Source organism: Berghia stephanieae, chromosome 3 (genome assembly GCF_034508935.2).
Source record: "Berghia stephanieae isolate SIO BIC M18660-M18661 chromosome 3, UCSD_Bste_1.3, whole genome shotgun sequence".
In the NCBI taxonomy this organism is placed as follows: Eukaryota; Metazoa; Mollusca; class Gastropoda; order Nudibranchia; family Aeolidiidae; genus Berghia; species Berghia stephanieae.
In genome coordinates this window covers 38,248,889-38,269,564 of record NC_088362.1, presented here as the reverse complement: position 1 = coordinate 38,269,564, position 20,676 = coordinate 38,248,889, and the positions used below count along the sequence as shown (strand labels likewise).

At 38.0% G+C, this 20,676-nt stretch overlaps 1 protein-coding gene across 3 annotated transcripts in view; it reads right to left on the bottom strand.

Moving 5' to 3' along the window:
* Nucleotides 1–2,864: 2,864 nt before the first annotated feature.
* Nucleotides 2,865–20,676, bottom strand: part of LOC144967692 (uncharacterized) — a 29,331-nt gene continuing 11,519 nt past the window's right edge. Inside the window, exons 2-3 of one of the 3 annotated variants that reach the window (XR_013644438.1) lie at nucleotides 7,847–7,953; nucleotides 7,140–7,262 (exon numbers count right to left, since the gene is read on the bottom strand). The gene's annotated coding sequence lies outside the window, so the exon portion shown is untranslated. Of the gene's footprint in view, nucleotides 2,972–4,164; nucleotides 7,263–7,846; nucleotides 7,954–20,676 lie in introns of those variants that run through there. The other 2 variants (XM_078905231.1, XM_078905230.1) reach the window with 2 other exon arrangements.

Genomic DNA, 20,676 nt, shown 5'->3' with positions numbered 1-20,676 from the left:
TACATCAGTTTCCTATTTGAACAAATTCCCCTTTGTCTTACCTTTTCTTGGGTGCTTTAATTGTAATTCTAGAACTTTTGACTATCCCATTTTCTTCCTTTTTACTGGCGCTGATATGACCTTAATGTGTTGCAAGCGCCGTAAAACCCTTAAAAACAAATAAACATAAAATATATTATTGACATTATTTATTTTTAAAATGTGATAGACCAAATCTCCCTATTAATATTAACATCAATTGTGATGTTTTATGAATCTTATGATGGTGATGGTGAAAAGTTAATAATTAAGTGATTATGGTAGCTATTTTGTTAGGTAGTCTCTCATTTAATATTGAAATTCACTGCTTTTATTCCATCTGGATGGGGTCTTTTGACATCCCAGTGGGTTGAGAGTTCACTATATTACGATGTCCATTATCACCCTTTATGGGTGGAGAGTTCACTGTTACAATGTCCTTTATCGCCCTTTATTTGTTTCTCATTTCCAGTTTGCTCTCGTATTTGTGGATTAGCATTGCTAGGTTTTTTTCACGGTCCCGGCAAGGATCATTAGCTGAGAGAGAGGTAGTTGAATGTATTGTTCCTTTTTTTGAGAGATGATATTTATATCCTCGTAAATCATCTCTCTGTTAAGCCTTTTTAAAAAAGTTTTGAATCTACTTTGTAAACATTTGATTGTATCACTCATAGTGGGATACAAACACAACCAGGCAGGCTCTTACATGGAACCCACAGGGAACAAGGAAGAGGGCGGTCTAGAAATAGAGAAGGGCATTAATGGAGGACCTAAAAACTGAAGGCTTAACATGGGAAGAAGCTGAGAAGATGTCACAATGCTGGACAAGGTGGAGGGGATTTGTCGATGGCCTATGGCTCCAGCTGGAGTGAAGGGCCTAAGTAGGTAACTCACAGTGAGATCCTTGGCTTGTGCCTGGCTAGGAGTATTAGGTCATGTCACAACAGGCACATAGATTACTCTGTTTCCTATTCCAACCAGTTCCCTTTATCTTGCTCTTTTTGTTGTTTTTTTTCTTTACATCTAGAACCTTTCCCTTATCATCTTCCTGTTTACTGGCACGGAAATCTCCTCAAAGTGTAGCAAGCGCCATAAAACGTCCTAAAAATGCCATCTAATATTCTTACAACCCGCAGGTGTACTCAGGAAACGTATTGCCAAAAACCAAATCGATGACAATGTCATTATGCTTAGGAATGCTGGGTGGGATTCCTGACATCCCATAGTAGGCAGGGATGTACTGACTGTTTTCTATCCCCCTATGTCATTGTGCAATTCTTGTACTTGTTGTTTGGAACAGTTTGATGCCGCAAGTGAAGCAGTTCGAAGCTCAAAAAAAAAAAAAAAATAACAGCTATAATAAAAGGGAATAGAAATTTAAATTTAATTTACAAGACAAATGATATAGATGTTTCAGATTTCCTCTTTGTAGACAACAAAAAAAAATATGTCTTATTCATCGTGTTTTGTTGACAAAGGGGAAACCCAAAATGTCCACATCATCCCTTAGTAAATAAAATTAAATCTTCCATTTCATCCTGCCATTGTTAGAGATTGATGACAAACTATTCTGGGAATGATTTTTAATTATTAATTTGATAAAATTGGTGCAAAGTATACATAGCTTATTGCCAAGAATTGAACATTGCTTTTATTAGCCTGTAATATGGTGTTGTCTTTGGCTTCGAAATCATTTTGATTGTAGTGAAATGTCGTTGAGGCGGGGAATAAAATTGGAAATTTTGCTCCTGGCATTCCCAGAAAAGATTTTTCTAAGGATTAACAAAGCTGTTGTTTGAGTCAAAGCATAAACTTGTAAAATTAAAATGAGTATTAAAATATAAAGGAATCAACATAAATTTCCTATTACCTTAATAAGTGCTAGCCATGTCTGCATTAGGATTCCATAATTTGTAGCCATATTGAACTTTATACAAGGGTTGATCAAGTATAAATTGCCCTGACTATGGAGGAATACTTTGATATGCATGTAATGCATTTTCTGGAAAATGGGAGATGATATATTTTTCCTTGTAAATCTGTTATGCATTATGATATTTGTTATTTTGAAAGGATAATGTAAGCATTTGAGTGTATTCCTCTTTGTTGGATCTTGTGCTTGTGTCCAGATGAGACTTATCGGTGATCTAAAACTATGTACATTGAATGTATGCTCTTGGAATCTACATTTGATCCCTATTTGTTCCCAGTACCCCCATTGTCTTACTTTTTCTTGAGTGCTTTAATTGTAAACTCTAAAACTTTTTACTATCCCATTTTCTTCCTTTTTACTGGCGCTGACATAACCTAAATGTGTTGCAAGCACTGTAAAACCCTTAAAACAAAAACAAACAATCATCATCAGCAGCAGATGACTGTGGGATTGAAATCATAACCTAAATGTGTTGCAAGCACTGTAAAACCCTTAAAACAAAAACAAACAATCATCATGCTGCAGTATCTTCGTCAGCAGCAGATGACTGTGGGATTGAAATCATACATCCTGTCTACGATTTGGCCTTTTCAGACATTTTTATATTCCTTAAATTGAGCAAAAACCGTAACTCAAAGGAAAGTGTTTTGAAGAAGAAATTTAAATTTCAAGAGCTTCAGAAGTCTGGTTTGATTTCAAACCCATGACCTTCTGCTTTGAAGGACTTTCCAAAGTCAAAGGGAATTGTACCATTTCAGCAGCTGACAATGTAGAAAAATAAAAGTAAAAGTGGAAAACTTGATGAGAATCTGAACATTCCATTATATTCAGGGCACAAGGTTGCCAATTTTCTGTATATTTACGGAATTCAGTATGTTATAAACTCACTCAAACACTTAATCCTCTCCGGGCCTGCTGCACGCGATGCAAGGGATCTCCACCTAGTCCTGTCAGCAGCTATTCTTGGGGTCATCCCTCTCTACGGTACGTCTCCAAGTCAGGATATTTTCCAACCACTTGCTAAACAGAAAAAAAGTCTGTACATAATGTCTTTTTACAGGAGTTCGGCACTCAGAATGGGGTCAGTCTCTGTGTTTGTGTAAAGGTTCAGTAAATTTTTGCCTCTTAGATTGGCAACCCTGAGGGCAAATCATATTTGATCAAATTTCAATAATTGAACAATTCATTTTTTATGACTTTCAAAACTATTTTTCATTTATAATATATAAATTATGATATATTGACCAGTTTATAACATGCAACTGCAACCCAAAATTAACAATAAATATAATTGAATTATGTTGAATTGTGACATAAATCCAAATCAATGACTTTATGACTAAAAAGTCATTGTTCAGGTAGGCTAATCATGTTTCAGTCCCAAATTCCTTTATGGAAAACCATAGTGGGCAGGGAGGTACTGCGTCTTCTATCCACCTATATCTGTTTTCCAACATGCTTTCTGCCTTTATCTTGGATGGAATGAGATTTCTTGTTTTTGTCCTGGTCCTAGCCAGATACCCTGGCTGAGAGGCTGAGTCAAATGTACAGTTAGTTTTGGGAGATGATATTTTTTTCCTTGTAAATCATCTCTCTGTTATGTACTGTATTATGTTTCTTTATATTATATATGATTTGTAAAACATTTGAGTGTATTCCTCTTAGTTAGTGGGGACCTGTGCTTATGTCTGGATGAGACTTTTAGTGATCTCAAACTAAGTACAGTGGAAACCTGATATAACAGGGATGGTGGGACCAGAGCAAAAGTCCTGTTATAGCCGATCCCTGTTACATCAGAAATACAAGGGAAATAAGCACATAATTGACTGGCAGCGTAAAATTATATGAGAAAACAGTAAACATTGGCATTTCGGGGACAGAACAGACGCGTTGTTAGCAAAATAAATAAACAATGTTGCGAGGGTGTGATGAAAGTGTGATTTCATGGTCGATCAACTTGGTCATCAATCCATCCAACCAGCAATCTATTATACTTCTTCTACTACTACTGCTACTACTACTTACTACTACTATTACTACAACCAAAGAGTGTGTAGGGTAACGTAGTTACCAAGAGCTCTCACTTCTCTTAACCGCAATGCTATTGTCGCGTGCCAGGCGAGAGAGCGAGGTGGGTGTGCTCCGCGTGTATCAAGCGCGCTAGGCTTACTGATACAATGAAGAAAATACGAGTAGAAGAAAACAACAGCTCGACGGATCAGTTATCTTCTTTATTAAATTTGTATTTTAATGATAAAAAATGGGAATTTAAGTTTATGAGATATCATAATATTTAAAACGTCCTACATGTTAAATGTTGCTGTTGACCAGGGACCCCCCTGTAAAGCGCCTTGAGCAAATTTAGTGGATATTGCGCTATATAAAGCTCAATTTTAAAATATTTTTTTTTAAAAAGGTCATGCTTTACATTATTCTTCACATAAAAATGATATTATATTTAAATATTATTAAGGCATAGCATATCATGTATAATAATAATAGAAAAGGAAATTTGGTAAGGTTTGAGAATGAGGAACAGTATCAACATTAATTTGAAAAATATTATCCTATCATTATTAATTCCAAATTTTAATACACTCTCCCACAAATACGCATGCGCGTGTGCACACACACACACACATGAGCGCACGCACACTGTTAATGTTAATATCAGAGATAATGGTGATGATGATGAAGATGATGATGAGAAGGACGACAATGATGAAAATAATAATGATGATTTATTAATTGATTGATGGTAATGGCGGCGACGCCAATGATTATGATGATCACGATGATGATGATGGTGACGGTGGTGATGATAATGATGATGATGATTGTAATGATTATGATGATGAGGATGAGGATGTTGATGATGAAGTGGAGACGGAATAAAAAAAAGGGGAAATAAATACGAATGTTTACATGATGTGCCGTCTTTCTCTGTCGTACCACGAAGCAAAACAAATTGTCACTAGTGATGACTAAGCTTCAGTAGTTTCCTTTTGTTGCTTCTTGACGAAACAAATTCGACGTTTTGGATTCTGAGGGAGTGGTGAAGTCTGATGGTAATGAATAAGTTCATGATGAATTGAGCACTTTTGCAACTGCCATGGGGACACACGATACTGGGGAGTGATTGAGCTAACATACTTCTAACAATAAAGAACCTCAACCGTTCGACATGAAAAACATCATTCGTGATATCTTTGTAGAGACACTCTAGTCTTTGCAGATAGCTCAGCATAAGTTCACTAGGGATCTTGAGTCCACCATGAATTGTCTCATTGTACCGTTTGGTAATGAGGAATGCAAGATTTCGATCGGAGATGTCGGTATCAGAGGAAGAAATCAGACCAATGCAATCCTGGCACGATAGACGTTCACTTTTTTTCACAATGTAACCTGCTATGTATGCAAGAATGTTGTCTTCTTGCAACGACAGACTTGTGCACACATTCATCATAGGCAACATTTCTTGGGGAACCTCTGTTTCCATTTGAGGTTGGAACACCATGTCATAGGACCTAACATTATGTTCTTTCAAATTACAAACAAAAGAGTATAAATCTTCTTTGCAATTTTGTCTTGAGCTACTCAAGAGGACCATGTCAATCATTACTTGTGGGATGCCTGCCCTCAACTGAACTGCATTTGGATTGTCGCGGTGCCCCCCTTGACCTCTAATGACAGAGAAAACATTTTCTAGGCAGTCTTGGTTGAGACGGTTGGTAAGCAGAAATCTGACTCCGTGATTAGAGTGCAAATCCTGCCATAACAACGTCAAGCATTTTATGGATTGTTGCCAGCCGCTAACACAAGGTAATTTCCTGTTTGATGTTCCATGCTTCAGACTCTCAAGCCAAACGAACATTTCATCCAAGAACTTGTGGTGTTTTGAGTTGCTTGTTATCGCGTTCCTGTATGGACTGCTATTTCTTATGCCACTCACATTAAACACATTGAATAATTTGTCGAATTTATCGATGAAATCTGAGGTGGACAATGCCTCATTTGGCATAAGTTGTGCTTGACACAGGAACGAGATTCCAACAGCAACCGAATGGCTTAAAACTTGGGCGGCAAGACTGATATGGTCCCATGACGCCGACTGGTCACCCCAACGAAACCCATGGTGTTTAAGGTTATTCCTTACGTTTTTCAAAAGGTGAGGAGGGTCATACATGACCAGGTATCTGTCGCCTCTGTGGTGGAAGAATGGTGAATCTTGAGTGGCTCCCAGTGATGACATCGCGGAACGATTGTTGGAGCCTTGGTCACATATAATCATTTTCACCTTAAGTCCTATCCGTTTCAGTTCGTCAAGGGATTGAAGAATTAATGTACGCAGGCAGGCATGTTTTATGGTCCCACCTGAAAGAAAGTAGGCAAAAGGTTGCTTCCACTTTGTTTGCAGTCCTCGTGCCAAAAATACTGTGGTGTGGTTTGCAATTGTCCTTGAACGTCCAAATTGCTCGCCAAAGTCTTCAAATCCCTCGACAAGGTCCTTTTGTGAATTGTAATCGAGATTTTCCTTGATTGACATTTCGTCAAATACAAGTGCACACAGTCTGTCGTTGTCCCCCATACATTTAACTTTTATTTCAAATGCAGCCAAGAGCTGTCGACAGAACCCTGGATATATGTTTAATATCCGCAATGTCCGTTTTAAGGTGGAAATTGAGGGCAAGGAGAAATTTAACTTCCTCATGAGTTTATATGCTTTAGGGGAGCAGTGGAAAAGAGTTAGTGCAAAGCTTTTATCTTTGCTCGTCCATCTTCTCGCATTCCCCTTTTTCATTGACATCTTTATTTGGCACATGAAGAAGTCAAGTGCTGGTCCTGTGACAAATTCTGGCATTAGGTTTTCCAAAAGTTGCATTTTGTCTTGTTTTGATAAAATGTCCCTCTTCTCAAATTTTCCTTTCAAACGTCTAATTGTTTGCATTTTGGCTTTTATGGTCTTCTTCATTTTCATCTTTTGGGGAGTTAATGGCGTTGGTAGTAGACTTGGTGTTGTTGACTGTGTACTGGTGTCTGTAACTGAGTCGCTGGTTTAGTATTATGTTTCCTTTTCATGGGTGAGGGTCTCGATGGTGTAATCGATTTGGGGGGGGGGGGGGGGGGGGGGGGGTTAGGAATGTTAAAAATAGTAGGGATAGCATCTTTGACGAGGCGATTTTTTAACGTTGAATTTCTAAACTGATTTTGTTCAAAGTGCTCGGCACAAAGTACATTGGAAGTGTACAGTTCTTTGGGGGACTTTTTGAGCAAATCTTCTCTTTTCGTGTTTACAACCCAGCGTTTGCTCCTGTGGAAATAAATAAAATTGGAATTGTTGTTACGTGTTGTTATTAATTTATTTGAGGTGCGTCTCCAAACCACATGGGAAAGACACACTCACAAAACACACACATACACACTCACACACACACAAAGAGTGAGCCAGAGATAAAAAATATATTTAAAAATGAGCTTTATATAGCGCAATATCCACTTAATGTGCTCAAAGCGCTTTACAAGGGGTCCCTGGTCAACAGCAACATTTAACATGTAGGACACCACTGTCCATGAGACGTTTTTTTTCTAGCCATCTTTATTGTTTACTGTCTCAAAACTACGGTACCATCAGTCGGATACACGCTAAGCACGCTCAACGACGGAAGATGCGTGGCTTCACCAAAAGCGGGAAGTGAGAGCTCTTGGTAACATAACAATCGTTACCTACACGCTCTTTGCTACAACTTCTACTATCACTACTTCTATTACTACCGTTACTATGACGACGACTACAACGATGAGAGAGAGAGAGAGAGAGAGAGAGAGAGAGAGAGAGAGAGAGAGAGAGAGAGAGAGAGAGAGAGAGAGAGAGAGAGAGAGATCTATGTTCCTCACCGTGCGAAAAGGCCTAAAATTTAGCAGTTTTCCTTCTTGACTGTTCCCGTGTGAAAAGGCATTGTCCCTGTTATAGCCGATTTGGTTCAAGTGAGGCCATGCTATAACTGATAATTTTTAATAGAGACAAAGAGAGGTAAAAAACGGGGATTGGAAAAATCCGTTATACCCGATCCCTGTTATAACCGGGCCTGTTATAAATGGTTTCCACTGTACTTTGATAGTGTGCTCTTGGAATCTACCATAATTTTATTTCTGACTTCTGTTCTTTAATCTTTGATTTAATGCTTCTGTTTTTATTTCATGTGAATATAATTGATTAATCACTCTCATTCACTATCTTGTGACGAAGATTTCAATAAAGACACCTAACACCTCATTGAGTCTTCTTTTACATTGCTTGCAACTGTGTGTGTGTGTATATATATATATATATATATATATATATATATATATATATATATATATATATATATATATATATATATATATATATATATATATAATGTGTGTGTGTGTGTGTGTGTGTGTGTGTGTGTGTGTCTGCATGCTGAACTAAGGGGGAATCGCGAAGCATGTTTGACCAGCGTCTTACACACCCATCACTCAACCGGGGAGACTAGCAAGGCAGTGATTAAAATTAAAATTAGGAACTGTGTTTTCAGTCCACCGGAAATAAACATATTTAAATCGGACCAATTATCGATAATGACGACATTGATACTGAGCCTATTGGTCAGAATCAGCGTGGATGCGCAACCGGATGCGCGGGTTGACGGAGGTAGGAAACAATAACAAACCCACATGGTTGCCATTACCTCCACCATCATTCTCGCTCACGGTTTGTGGAAAGCACTTCATTACAGGCACGTAATAGTGAATCTAGTTTTTGTTTTGAACATTTCTATTATTATTCTTTGTAAATTGACCCATATTAAAAGAAACATACAAACAAAACAGGCATGACCAGTCACTAACAATGCCGTGTAGTGTGTAGACAGTAACACAGTACGGTGAACATGACTGACACTGACATTGGGGTCGGAATGTCGGAACCCATGAGTCGTTCGCAACTCTGCCTCACGTATTCATTTAATCAGTCAATTTAATTTTTATTAAGCTTGCGTAAAACATACAAACAAAAAAGACATGACCAGTCACTAACAATGCAGTGTAGTGTGTAGACAGTAACACGGTATGGTGAACATGAATGACACTGGGATCGGAATGTCGGAACACAGTAGTCGTTCGAAACTCAGCCTCGCGTACTCATTTAATCAGTCAATTTAAATTTCATTTAGCTTGCCTATTCTTCAAGTTTATGATATATTCACTTTTTCTATTTAAAAAGGGTAATCCAAACAGACCATAAAAACGATTTTATAATAAGCCGATTCAACTTCCATCACTTACGACACGAACTTATTTTGGGTGTCTTTTTTTTAACAAAACCGTTTGACTCAAACTAAAGCTTCGGCATTGGATAAGGAGCGAGGTCCCTGTTGCCATCTTGCTTAGTTTATACAGAGACTGGGTTGCCAGCTTGGCTGTTCTTGATAAATAGTAGTAAATAGCACAACCTTGTGCAATGAGAGATAGAGAGAGAGAGAGAGAGAGATTTTGAACAAAAAACGAATATCTCTCTCTCTCTCTCTCTTGCCCTCTCTCTCTCTCACTCTCTCTCTCTCTCTCTCTCTCTCTCTCTCTCTCTCCCCCCCTCCCTCTCTCTCTCTCTCTTCCTATTTCATCTGTCACACTGTTTGACAATCTTCTTCACCTGGCTCACTTGTACTTGTAATATCGGGTGTAAGGTAAAATTTTGAACAATTATTATTATTTATAAAATGCAGAAACTTTGCAAATAAACCGATAGACTAGATATTAATTCGATTCGAAAAGTGGAACACAAAAGGAGAATTTGCGAATACCCGGTCCAGACAAAAGCGTCATGGTCTTATTTATAAAGTGCAGAATCTTTGCAAATAAACGGATAAAATAGAGATTCATTCGATTCGAAAAGTGGAACACAAAAGCAGAATTTGCGAATGCCCGGTCCAGACATAAGCGTTATGGGCTTATTTATAAAGTGCAGAAACTTTGCAAATAAACGGATAAGATAGAGATTCATTCGATTCGAAAAGTGGAACACAAAAGCAGAATTTGCGAATGCCCGGTCCAGACATAAGCGCTATGGTCTTATTTATAAAGTGCAGAAACTTTGCAAATAAACGGATAAGATAGAGATTCATTCGATTCGAAAAGTGGAACACAAAAGCAGAATCTGCGAATGCCCGGTCCAGACATAAGCGTTATGGTCTTATTTATAAAGTGCAGAAACTTTGCAAATAAACGGATAGACTAGATGTTTTTTCGATTCGAAAAGTGGAACACAAAAGGAAAATTTGCGAATACCCAGTCCAGACATAAGCGTCATAGTCCTATTTATAAAGTACAGAATCTTTGCAAATAGACGGATAAAATAGAGATTAATTCGATTCGAAAAGTGGAACACAAAAGCAGAATTTGCGAATGCCCGGTCCAGACATAAGCGCTATGGTCTTATTTATAAAGTGCAGAAACTTTGCAAATAAACGGAAAAAACAGATTAATTCTAATCGAACAGTGGAACACAAAGGCAGAATTTGCGAACAACCGGTCCAGACATAAGCGTTATGGTCTTATTTATAAAATCTAGAAACTTTGCAAATAAATGGATAAAATAGAGAATAATTCGATTCGAAAAGTGGAACACAAAAGCAGAATTTGCGAATGCCCGGTCCCGACATAAGCGTTATGGTCTTATTAATAAAATGCAGAAACTTTGCAAATAAACGGATAGACTAGATATTAATTCGATTCGAAAAGTGGAACACAAAAGCAGAATTTGCGAATGCCCGGTCCAGACATAAGCGCTATGGTCTTATTTATAAAGTGCAGAAACTTTGCAAATAAACGGAAAAAATAGAGATTAATTCTAATCGAACAGTGGAACACAAAGGCAGAATTTGCGAACAACCGGTCCAGACATAAGCGTTATGGTCTTTTATTCTCCATCATTTAGGTTATGTGATTAAGTTTATAATTGAAATACAAACTTTATCTCACTTATCAATGTTTTGCAATAAAGGAGAGTGTGAGTGAACCTGAGCAAAGGAAATTATTTGAGAGAGTGATATTTATCATGCTTTTCAGTTTGTAGTTGAATTCTAGAATGGATTCTTTATAGTTCTCATTGATTGTATGTCAGTGTGTCAGTCTTTAGGACACCGATTACCCTAATGCGGCCACAATTTACAATGTGACGGCCACAAGCCCGTTAAACGCAGAGTGGGGTATTGTTGTTTGCAAGTAATGCTATGGTTTTAATAGGATATCTGTCTCCTATTAAAATACATTCCTGTGTTGGATTTTGGATTAAATTCATGTCTTCTTCGGATTTTGGGATATTTAATTTTCATGGATTGTGATTGTGATTTTCAAGACTATTAATGTAAGTAAATGCCCAAATAGATATTTTTATTCATTTATTCTTTATTTATTTTTTTTTAGTTTTGTTTTGTTTTGAAGCATTTATTATAAGAAATATTGTACATATGCACTTATACACCAAAGACTATATCCTTTCAACTGCTTATTATTATTATTATTATTATTATTATTATTATTATATTATTATTATTATTATTATTATTATTATATTATTATTATTATTATATTATTATTATTAATTATAATAATAATAATTAATAATAAGTGCATTGAGTGAAATCCCAATCATGGTTGCCCAAATAAAACTGGCGCTAGAATCCCGACTACCTGTCTAAACGAATGTTGTTTGTACGATACATACTAACTACACGTTCAATATCGGGGCAGAAAATATACGTTTGGTTTTATGAAATTAAAACAGTAGTCCCACATTGTTCTTTGATGTTATTTGTGGTTGCATTTGCTTTGAAACTTACACATTATATTGTGTTACATTGTTTACAAAATATTTCTGGTACTCGTATGCATGTGTAGTCAACGGACCACCGGTCAATCGTGTTCTTTATTATTTTATTATTAATTTTGGCTTGACATCTTACATATGTGAATTTGACAGGTTGTTATGGATGGTAATTATAACATTAAGTGATTTTTAAACATTTTTACGGCGTTTTAAATGTCGTTTTTGCATTCATTGCCGAGCACCTCCACTTTTCTGTTACTATTTTAACGATCAGCTGATTTTCTCTTGCCTCCCCTTTAATTTCGCGGGCTTTTTTCAGAACGAGGCGTGGGAGTGGCTAATAGAGCAGTAAAGTTAGGTGCCCCAAACGTAAACAAAGGTCGAGAAGCACGTGGCAAACCACATGTTCCTGTCTTGACAGCTCAAGTTCCAATGTAAATTATAGAAAAAAATAACCTTTAAAATTTGGCTGTTAGGTGGCAAAAGAAACACATATTCATAAATACTCGATCATGCATCAAATAATGTCTAGATATGGATATTTTATGGAACAAAAGGTAAAATTTTCTAAAATTTATCAAAAGTTTCAGTCTATCTATTTTTAGACCAGAGCAAATTATTGCGCTGGTGTGAACAAAACGAGAATTATTCGGAGCCTGATTTTCATAATAATTTAGCCTTATATTATTATTTCTGCAACTGTTAGATTTTATGTAAACATATTTTCAATACTGAAAGTGTATTGCCTACAACTCAAACTACAAAATTGGGAGACCTATATTGTGCGTAAATTATTCCGGTCCCTAACGGAAATCACTAGCAACTTGTTATTGTTTACGTTTGGGGCACCTAACTTTACTGCTCTATTGTAAGGTAGTCACCATCAAAAGTGGATAGGCATAACATTTATGGCAATTTGATGGCTTAATAATATTACAGCGTTTTATTTACTCTCGAAAAGTCTTGAGTGAGAGTTGTTCGAAATCGGGAGCCTGAAATAGATCTCAACTCTCGATACTATGGTTGCCAGATAGCCATTGGTCTGGCCAATTTGGCCACACAGAGAATAATGTTTCTATAAGTAATCTAAAATTGACATTTATATCTATTTTTTAATGTTTCCTAGTCCGTTATAATTTTTATGATTACCAAAACCGATGAGTTTTCCAAGGAGATCATAGTTTAAGTATTGTTTGCCCACGTAAAGTTCTATTTGGTCACTTTTCACATCGATCACTGGCCTCGGGCACGCCTGTGTACTCCCTTGGCAAAAAAAAAAATTCTTAATTTTCAAGTTAAACACGTTTCCGCCATTCCTGGTGACTCGAGAAGTTTGTTTTGTTTTTGAGGGTTTTACGGCGCTTGCAACACATTAAGGTCATATCAGCGCCAGTAAAGAGGAAGAAATGGGATAGTAAAAAGTTATAGAATTCAATTAAAGCACCCAAGAAAAGGTAAGACAAAGGGGAATTTGTTCAAATAAGCCAAGAGCACACTATCAAAGTACTTAGTTTAAGATCACCTAAAAGTCTCATCCAGACAAAAGCACAGGTCCCCACTAAGAGGAATACACTCAAATGTTAACAAATCAAATATAACATGTAAATAAAACATAATACAGTACATAACAGAGAGATGATTTAAAGGAAAAAAATATCATCTCCCAAAGCAATAACTATACATTCGACTGATTCCCTCTCAGCCAAGGACTCCGACCAAGGTTAGGACAAAACCAAGCAATCTCACTCCAAGACAAAGACAGAAAGCATGTTGGAAAACAGATATAAGGGAATAGAAGACACAGTATGTAGCCTACCTCCCTGCCCGCTATGGGAGGTCAGGATCCCCACGCAGTACTCGAGAAGTTTGATCGACTTTTAATTTTGTAAAAAGATGATTTACTTTTACTCACTTTTAAGATTATTATTTTAATTTAGAACACAGTGAGGCGTCAAAATGTATTGCCTTGTGTGTTTCTTGTACGTAACAATATGAATCCGGAGAAAAACGAACAAACAAAACAAAAACAAACCAAAAAAAAAAAAAAAAAAAGATAAAAGAAAAATAGAGAACATCTTTATAGTTATATGGTCTTGAATGTGTTTAAGGGAGCGTCAGAGAGAAAGGGGGGTGGGGGTGGGAGAGATTGGAGATAGAGTATAGATAAATGATAGATAGATAGAGAGAGAGAGAGAGAGAGAGAGAGAGAGAGAGAGAGAGAGAGAGAGAGAGAGAGAGAGAGAGAGAGAGAGAGAGAGAGAGAGAGAGAGAGAGAGAGGACTGCTTGTACTCGATTTTTATTTTTTATTTTGGTTCCTATCCTTATTTTTAAGGTTACACAGCTGTACTCGAGGCCAGTGATCGATGTGAAAAGTGACCAAATAGAACCTTACTTGGGCAAGCAATACTTATACTCTGATCTCCTTGGAAAATTCATAGGTTTTGTTAATCACAAAAAAATTCTAAAGGACTAGGAAAAATTAAAAATAGATGTAAATGTTAATTTTAAATTAATGGTAGAAACATTATTCTCTGTGTGGTCAATTTTGGCCAAATTGGCCAGACCAATAGCTATCACGCAGCCACGGTAAGAATCTCGTCAATGTTTGAGATAAATCAGTTTCGAGAATTAGGATCTATTTCATCCAGGCACCCGGTTTCGAACAACTCTCAATCAAGATTTCCTGAGAGTAAATAAAACACTGTAAGTTGTAAGGGGGAAGGCCTCGAAGCACAGCTGTACTCGAGGCCAGTGATCGGTGTGAAAAGTGACCAAATAGAACCTTACTTGGGCAAGCAATACTAATACTCTGATCTCCTTGGAAAATTCATAAGTTTTGTTAATCACAAAAAAATTCTAAAGGACTAGGAACAATTAAAAATAGATGTAAATGTTAATTTTAAATTAATTGTAGAAACATTATTCTCTGTGTGGTCAATTTTGGCCAAATTGGCCAGGCCAATGGCTATCACGCAGCCACGGTAAGAATCTCGTCAATGTTTGAGATAAATCAGTTTCGAGAATTGGGATCTATTTCATTCAGGCACCCGGTTTCAAACAACTCTCAATCAAGATTTCCTGAGAGTAGGTACCACAGGCGAGCGCCGTGAATCGGTGGAAAGTTGTTATCGATGGCGTTGATCGTGAAAAACTCTCCACTTTACCTCACGATATCTCAACTTCTAATGCTCGAAACAAAATACAATTTGTTTTATTTTAAAGATCAACTTCTGATCTTTGTAATGCATCTTAAAACATACTTTTGCGATTAAAAAGAGTTTCATAATCAATCGCGAACGAGACCAGGTTTTAGAGAATCCGCCTAGCGGATCGCGAGAAAATGTCGAGGTCGCGATTTTCTCTTTTCATTCACTTTGTGAAAATCAAGGTTGTGCCGCGGAGAATTGACGTATGATGCTAAGAATAGTATCATTAGAAAGGGCAAAACTTCCTCTTTCTTTTGGAGCAGGCACTTATGTTGGTAACAACAAGATATGAAGTGAGTAGAAAAGTGCCAGAAGACAATAGAGAATAAAAAATTTTTTCGCGGCGGTGGTGGGGTTTGAACCTGCGACCTTATTGGTACGACAACTCCGCCTGGCAGGTGAGAGCGTGGCTCTACCGTGTGAGCTATCCACGAACACAAAAATATTCGTTTCAACAAACCCAAAGTCATTTCTAGATCCCTCTCTCACCCACTTCTTGAGATCGCCGATTCGTTCACCACCATCGCGAAGTATTTTTGACCAGCAGTTAAGCTTAATAGCCAATATTCTCATCACAAACATATAACATAGAAACGATTGAGACATTGAGTATGCTCCGGTGTATGGGGTGAATTTTTAATTCAGAAAAGTGAGTGGAGCAGGCACTTATGTTGGTAACAACAAGATATGAAGTGAGTAGAAAAGTGCCAGAAGACAATAGAGAATAAAAAATTTTTTCGCGGCGGTGGTGGGGTTTGAACCTGCGACCTTATTGGTACGACAACTCCGCCTGGCAGGTGAGAGCGTGGCTCTACCGTGTGAGCTATCCACGAACACAAAAATATTCGTTTCAAACCCAAAGTCATTTCTAGATCCCTCTCTCACCCACTTCTTGAGATCGCCGATTCGTTAACCACCATCGCGAAGTATTTTTGACCAGCAGTTAAGCTTAATAGCCAATATTCTCATCACAAACATATAACATAGAAACGATTGAGACATTGAGTATGCTCCGGTGTATGGGGTGAATTTTTAATTCAGAAAAGTGAGTGGAGCAGGCACTTATGTTGGTAACAACAAGATATGAAGTGAGTAGAAAAGTGCCAGAAGACAATAGAGAATAAAAAATTTTTTCGCGGCGGTGGTGGGGTTTGAACCTGCGACCTTATTGGTACGACAACTCCGCCTGGCAGGTGAGAGCGTGGCTCTACCGTGTGAGCTATCCACGAACACAAAAATATTCGTTTCAAACCCAAAGTCATTTCTAGATCCCTCTCTCACCCACTTCTTGAGATCGCCGATTCGTTCACCACCATCGCGAAGTATTTTTGACCAGCAGTTAAGCTTAATAGCCAATATTCTCATCACAAACATATAACATAGAAACGATTGAGACATTGAGTATGCTCCGGTGTGTGGGGTGAATTTTTAATTCAGAAAAGTGAGTGGAGCAGGCACTTATGTTGGTAACAACAAGATATGAAGTGAGTAGAAAAGTGCCAGAAGACAATAGAGAATAAAAATTTTTTTCGCGGCGGTGGTGGGGTTTGAACCTGCGACCTTATTGGTACGACAACTCCGCCTGGCAGGTGAGAGCGTGGCTCTACCGTGTGAGCTATCCACGAACACAAAAATATTCGTTTCAAACCCAACGTCATTTCTAGATCCCTCTCTCACCCACTTCTTGAGATCGCCGATTCGTTCACCACCATCGCGAAGTAATTTTGACCAGCAGTTAAGCTTAATAGCCAATATTCTCATCACAAACATATAACATAGAAACGATTGAGACATTGAGTATGCTCCGGTGTATGGGGTGAATTTTTAATTCAGAAAAGTGAGTGGAGCAGGCACTTATGTTGGTAACAACAAGATATGAAGTGAGTAGAAAAGTGCCAGAAGACAATAGAGAATAAATTTTTTTTTTCTCTATTGTCTTCTGGCACTTTTCTACTCACTTCATATCTTGTTGTTACCAACATAAGTGCCTGCTCCACTCACTTTTCTGAATTAAAAATTCACCCCATACACCGGAGCATACTCAATGTCTCAATCGTTTCTATGTTATATGTTTGTGATGAGAATATTGGCTATTAAGCTTAACTGCTGGTCAAAAATACTTCGCGATGGTGGTGAACGAATCGGCGATCTCAAGAAGTGGGTGAGAGAGGGATCTAGAAATGACTTTGGGTTTGAAACGAATATTTTTGTGTTCGTGGATAGCTCACACGGTAGAGCCACGCTCTCACCTGCCAGGCGGAGTTGTCGTACCAATAAGGTCGCAGGTTCAAACCCCACCACCGCCGCGAAAAATTTTTTTATTCTCTATTGTCTTCTGGCACTTTTCTACTCACTTCATATCTTGCTCTTTCTTTTGACACTTCCTGCCCCGATATCAGATTCAAAATGGCGGAGCGAGTGGCGAGGAAAGCACATTATCGTGCTATTTTCAACATTTTTAAATACTTTTAGCGATGTCCGCTCACGTCTGTTTAAATAAGCAGAAAGCTTAATGTTCCAGCTTTATTTTGATATCAAATACAACCAAATCGGATGAATTTTCACGGCACAATGAAAAAAATAAACCCGCTGGTGAAAAGAACCTAGTCGAGCTTTTGGCCATGGCCGAGGCGACCAAAAGAGATAGGCAGAGCCACCGCGCATGACCCACTTTCTCTGCTGGGCTTAGTTCTGCGCACAGACTACCAATCGAACCAACTCTCTCACTCTCTCTCTCTCGTGTCTATTAGTTGTTCGCCCATCTCTCTCTCTCTCTCTCTCTCTCTCTCTCTCTCTCTCTCTCTCTCTCTCGCTCTCTCTCTCTCTATATATATATATATATATATATATATATATATATATATATAAAGTAAGGAGGCAAGTGATATTTCAATATTTTCACTTCATAACGGTAATACAGTCATTGCCGATTAATTTGATGATGAAAAAATGAATGATGCAACTTTGATTAATACCGTGATTAAATGAATGGTTAGAATTTTGGAGGGGGGTATCTGATGATGATGATGATGATGATGATGGTGATTAGGTGAAGGGGATGGAGGTTGATGAAAAGGAGGAGATGAGAAGGAGAATTGTATTGATGGTGTTAAATATGGTAACTTACTTCTTCTTCTTCTTCTTCGTTCCGATGGATCTATGTGCAGTTCGATATCTGCTATGAAGTCTGTGTCGCTTTAGGTCCTATTGTCTTGGCACTTTCTCATTCATCATATTTGTTTTGTACAACATAGTCTGCTCCATCACTTTTCTGATAAAAATACACCCCAACAACCGGAGCATACTCAATGTCTCAATCGTTTCTATGTTATATGTTTGTGATGAGAATATTGGCTATTATTAACTACTGGGCAAAAATACTTCGCGATGGTGGTGAACGAATCGGCGATCTCAGAAGTGGGTGAGAGAGGGATCTAGAAATGACTTTGGGTTTGAACGAATATTTTGTGTTCGTGGATAGCTCACAACGGTAGAGCCACGCTCTCACCGCCAGGCGGAGTTGTCGTACCAATAAGGTCGCAGGTTCAAACCCCACCACCGCCGCGAAAAATTTTTTTATTCTCTATTGTCTTCGGCACTTTTCTACTCACTTCATATCTTGCTCTTTCTTTGACACTTCCTGCCCCGATATCAGATTCAAAATGGCGGAGCGAGTGGCGAGGAAAGCACATTATCGTGCTATTTTCAACATTTTTAAATACTTTAGCGATGTCCGTCCGTCTGTTTAAATAAGCAGAAAGCTTAATGTTCCAGCTTTATTTTGATATCAAATACAACCAAATCGGATGAATTTTCACGGCACAATGAAAAAAATAAACCCGCTGGTGAAAAGAACCTAGTCGAGCTTTTGGCCATGGCCGAGGCGACCAAAAAGATAGGCAGAGCCACCGCGCATGACCACTTCTCTGCTGGGCTTAGTCGCGCACAACTACAACGAACCAACTCTCTCACTCTCTCTCTCTCGTGTTATTAGTTTGTCTCGCCATCTCTCTCTCTCTCCTCTCTCTCTCTCTCTCTCTCTCTCTCTCTCTCTCTCTCTCTCTCTCTCTCTCTCTCTCTTCTCTTTATATATAATTATATATATATAAAGTAAGGAGGCAAGTGATATTTCAATATTTCACTTCATAACGGTAATTACAGTCATTGCCGATTAATTTGATGATGAAAAAATGAATGATGCAACTTTGATTAATACGTGATTAAATGAATGGTTAGAATTTTGGAGGGGGTATCTGATTGATGATGATGAATGATGGTGATTAGTGAAGGGATGGAGGTTGATGAAAAGAGGAGATGAGAAGGAGAATTGTATTGATGGTTAAATATGGTAACTTACTTCTTTTCTTTCTCTTGTCCTCTGATGGACATCTATGGCTGCAGTTCGATATCTGCTATGAAGTCTGTGGTCCGCTTTAGGTCCTATTGTCTCTGCACTTTTCTACTCACTCATACTTGTTGTTACCAATAAGTGCCTGTCCACTCACTTTTCTGAATTAAAAATTCACCCTTACACCGGAGCATACTCAATGTCTCAATCGTTTCTAGTTATATGTTTGTGATGAGAATATGGCTATTAAGCTTAACTGCTGGTCAAAATACTTCGCGATGGTGGTGAACGAATCGGCGATCTCAAGAAGTGGGTGAGAGAGGGATCTAAAATGACTTTGGGTTTGAAACGAATATTTTTGTGTTCGGGATAGCTCACACGGTAGAGCAGCTCTCACCTGCAGGCGGATTGTCGTACCATAAGGTCGCAGTTCAAACCCCACCCGCCGAAAAATTTTTTTATTCTCTATTGTCTTCTGCACTTTTTACTACTTCATATCTTGCTCTTTCTTTTGACACTTCTGCCGATATCAGATTCAAAATGGCGAGCGAGTGGCGAGGAAAAGCACATTATCGTGCTATTCAACATTTTTAAATACTTTTTAGCGATGTCCGCTCGTTGTTTAAATAAGCAGAAAGCTAATGTTCCAGCTTTATTTTGATATAAATCAACCAATCGGATGAATTTTCACGGCACAATGAAAAAATAAACCCTGTGAAAAGACCTAGTCGAGCTTTTGGCCATGGCCGAGGCGACCAAAGAATAGAGAGCCACCGCGCATACCACTTTCTTGCTGGGCTTAGTTTGCGCCACTACCATCGAACCAATCTCATCTTCTCTTGTGTCTTTAGTGTTGCCATCTCTTTCTCTTTCTCCTTCTCTTCTCTTCTCCTCCTCCTCTTTTTTATATAATATAATATATAAAGTAAGAGGCATGATATCAATTTTCACTTCATAACGGTAATACAGTCATTGCCGATTAATTTGATGATGAAAAAATGATGATGCAACTTTGATTAATACCGTGATTAAATGAATGGTTAGAATTTTGGAGGGGGGTATCTGATGATGATGATGATGATGGTGATTAGGTGAGGGGATGGAGGTTGATGAAAAGGAGGAGAGAAAGGAGAATTGTATTGATGGTGTTAAATATGGTAACTTACTTCTTCTTCTTCTTCTTCGTTCCTCTGATGGACATCTATGGCTGCAGTTCGATATCTGCTATGAAGTCTGTGGTCCGCTTTAGGTCCTATTGTCTTCTGGCACTTTTCTACTCACTTCATATCTTGTTGTTACCAACATAAGTGCCTGCTCACTCAC